This window comes from Xenopus tropicalis, chromosome 2 (genome assembly GCF_000004195.4).
Source record: "Xenopus tropicalis strain Nigerian chromosome 2, UCB_Xtro_10.0, whole genome shotgun sequence".
In the NCBI taxonomy this organism is placed as follows: Eukaryota; Metazoa; Chordata; class Amphibia; order Anura; family Pipidae; genus Xenopus; species Xenopus tropicalis.
The window spans coordinates 164,783,185-164,786,984 of record NC_030678.2 but is presented as its reverse complement, the minus strand read 5'-3'; the positions used below and the strand labels follow the sequence as shown (position 1 = coordinate 164,786,984).

The following is a 3,800-nucleotide window of genomic DNA, read 5'->3' as shown; positions in this document are numbered from 1 at the left end:
CGCTATACACAGGCACTATACCCAGGCACTAAACCCAGGTACTATACACAGGTACTATACACAGGTACTATACCCAGGTACTATACACAGGCACTATACACAGGCACTATACACAGGCACTATACACAGGCACTATACCCAGGCACTATACACAGGCACTATACCCAGGCACTATACCCAGGCACTATACCCAGGCACTATACACAGGCACTATACCCAGGCACTATACCCAGGTACTATACACAGGCACTATACCCAGGTACTATACCCAGGTACTATACCCAGGTACTATACCCAGGCACTATACCCAGGCACTATACCCAGGTACTATACCCAGGTACTATACACAGGTACTATACTGTATATGTTCTAAAGACTGACCCACTAGCTGGAATTAAATTGTTTTTTGTCATCTGACATTTATAATATCCCCTACCCTAACAGATGGAGGGTAAGTTAATTTTTCCCCCTGACAAAGCTCATTGTGCTTTTATATATTTGTTATGGTTTTTTGCACTTTCTATTTTTTTTTTACTTTTTTCATTGTTTTTTTCATTTATAGTAAGTTACAGTGGAGCCAATGTTGTGTATCAGTGCCAGTGTTATAGTGCCAGGGCCTGAATATCTGCCATCTGTACCCACTGCTCCTCATGGCATATAATGTGCTGGGTTTGTATATAATGTGCCTGGGATGTCAGTACCTGCTGCCTCACTTTCTATAAAGCTAACTTAAACACATCTAATGGGGAGGTTCACTTTTAAGTTAACTTGTAGTATATTATAGAATGGCCTATTCCTAGCAACTTTGCAATTGGTCTTCCTAGTTAATTTTATGTAGTTTTTGAATAATTTGCCTTTTGCTTCTGCCTCTTTCCAGCTTTCAAATGAGGGTCACTGACCAAAAAGTATTGCTCTGTGAGGCTACAGTTTTATTTTTCCATGCAGGCCCCTTAACTATTCATATTCCCATCTCTTGTTTAAACCACTACCTGGTATATAAGACCCTAGCAACCAGATAGCTGCTGAAATACCAAATGGAGAGCTGCTGAACAAAAAGCTAAATAACCGAAAAACCATTAAAAATAAAAGAGGACCAATTGCAAATTGTCTCAGAATATCAGTGTCTACATCATATTAAAAGTTAATTTAAAGGTGAACTACCCCTTTAACCTAACTGAACACAAATGTATAGAGAACCCCTAACAGAAGTGCACGTATGAATGCTTTTACATCCTAAGCATTTTAGGGTTAAAAAAATCCCCCCCACCCGCACTTTTGCACAGTATGCCTGGGAGTCAGTGGGAACTGCCAGAGGTAATTGGGAGGTTAATTTTTGACACCAGCAGTGAATCCAGTAAGTGTCACATTAGCTGTAGGTCAGTCTGTGTATGGGCCATCTTTAGCCTCCCCAAACAAAAAAGTCATCCTCCTCCTATGAAGGTAAAGACCGATAAGCAACAGATGCTGATTGGTCAGTATGGGCAACTGCATTTGAGCAAGTTAGCATCTATGTTGGTAAATAAGCTATAATCATAATGCTTTACAGAGATTATTCATGAACCCTGTGGCTTAAAGAGAAACTAAGCTCATTTGGGACACTATACAACTCTATGCTAGTTACCTCACAGGTGTCGGGGTGAGGGTCTGTTTCTTCCATGATGTTCTGGTTAAGACAGAAAATATTATTTTATAAGATCAGCTCAGTTCAGAAGAGAATATGATAAAATAAATATTTTTCATTCATTTGTTATTTTCTGCTTACCTGGAAGTGGCAGGGGCTGGTGTCCATGCTCTCCTGCCTCATTGCTGGTTCTTCAGCCTGGTTAAGACAGAAAAAAGGTCACAAACCAATACTGTAAAGCTCAAAGTGATACAATGGTTGAAAGTTGTCTTTTTATTGTATAGGTTCTGCTCAATAAAAAATAATCTGAAATAAAAATTGTAAGCAACAACTGAGGCCCTGTCAATTCAAAGTAGTAATAAATTCATCATTTTAAAGGCAGGGTTTGTTTTTCTACAATTCCAGCTCAGTGTCAAAATATTGCCAAATATTAGTTGGCACAAGTCCACTGCATGTATTCGGGGGGGTCACTGGGGAAACCTTGGCGCTACCACCAGCTTGGGGATGGAGGTAACACCAGGGTTCCGCTCAATCAATATAACAGTTACTTTATGGGATGAAAGGCCTATCATCCAATGCAAGTTATCACTAAAGGTGACCGTATGTTTAATCTTGAAACAAAATGACTTTCAGAAGATATAATTAAGCACAAACCTCATTACAGGCTGTTGGATCCTCCTCGATGGGCTGAGGATCCTCTTGCTCAGAGAGCTCAGGCGGGCAGGTGTAATTGCCACACTCCTGAGGTCTCTCCTATTTAGGGGGGAAAAAATGGTTGTTAGATGAGCGGAGCCAATTAGATTAAAGCAGAACTGCAAGACCCAGACTCCTACGTTTCCCCCAAAATGAAAGAGATCAGAGCTACATAGCGGGGTGAATGGTTGTTATGTTCGGTTGTGGCCTTTCTGTTAAAACCCTCACTGCTCTGATCATTGCACAGATATATGTACAGTGAAACTGACTAGGGCCTTGGGTTTCAGTGGGAATGTTCTAGAAGGGCAATGGGATCTGTGGAGGATCTGAGAGGATGTAACAGAGGTAAAACATGGTGACCAACCATCCTAGTAAGTATTTGTCAGGGGAATGGGGGCTAAATGGGAGTTTGGGTGATGTGTTTGGATAGGGGTCCTGTGCAGGGGCACAAATAGGTTTAAAAGGGTTTAATTGTTATTCTGAAAAAACAGTTAATACATAATACAATTCCTTGCTGGTTACCTCGCAAGTCTCCTGCTGAGGGTGGCAGGGGCTGGTGTTCGTGCTCTCCTGCGTCATAATTGGTTCTTCAGCCTGGTTAAAACAGAAAAAAGGTCACAAACCAATACTGTAAAGCTCAAAGTAATACAATGGTTGAAAGTTGTCTTTTTATTGTATCGGTTCTGCTCAATCAATATAAAGTTGCTGTTACTTTATAGGATGAAAGGCCTATCATCCAATGCAAGTTATCACTAAAGGTGAGTGTATGTTTAATCTTAAAACAAAATGATTTTCAGAAGATATAATTAAGCACAAACCTCATTACAGGCTTTAGGATCCTCCTCGATGGGCTGAAGATCCTCTTGCTCAGAGAGCTCAGGCGGGCAGGTGTAATCGCCACACTCCTGAGGTCTCTCCTCACAAGTCTCCTGCTGAGGGTGGCAGGGGCTGGTGTCCATGCTCTCCTGCCTCATAGTTGGTGCTTCAGCCTGGTTAAGACAGAAAAATGGTCACAAATCAATACTGTAAAGCTCAAAGTAATACAATGGTTGAAAAAAATAAACCTTGTAAAGCAACAAGTGAGGCAATGCCAGTTGTATATCGGTTCTGCTCAATCAATATAAAGTTGCTGTTACTTTATAGAAGTTAATAATGCAAGTTATCACTTAAGGTGAGTGTATGTTTAACCCTGAAACAAAATGATTTTCAGAAGATATAATTAAGCACAAACCTCATTACAGGCTGTCGGATCCTCCTCGATGGGCTGAGGATCCTCTTGCTCAGAGAGCTCAGGCGGGCAGGTGTAATCGCCACACTCCTGAGGTCTCTCCTCGCACGTCTCCTGCTGAGGTTCATCACAGACCTCCAAGGTTTCCTAGTTAATATAAAAAACATAATTTTAGAAGATCATCTGATTTCAGTAGAGAATGTGATAAAACAAACCTGTTAATTTAATTATAGATCTTCCTGCTGGTTGAGGCAGAAA

The 3,800-nt window shown here is 40.9% G+C and overlaps 1 long non-coding RNA gene across 1 annotated transcript; it reads right to left on the bottom strand.

Moving 5' to 3' along the window:
• Window positions 1-1,923: 1,923 nt before the first annotated feature.
• Window positions 1,924-3,800, bottom strand: LOC116408908. Its single transcript, XR_004221414.1, has 3 exons — window positions 3,546-3,800; window positions 2,837-2,908; window positions 1,924-2,374 (listed from the first exon to the last, which is right to left on the bottom strand). It is a non-coding gene; the product is annotated as an uncharacterized LOC116408908 (long non-coding RNA).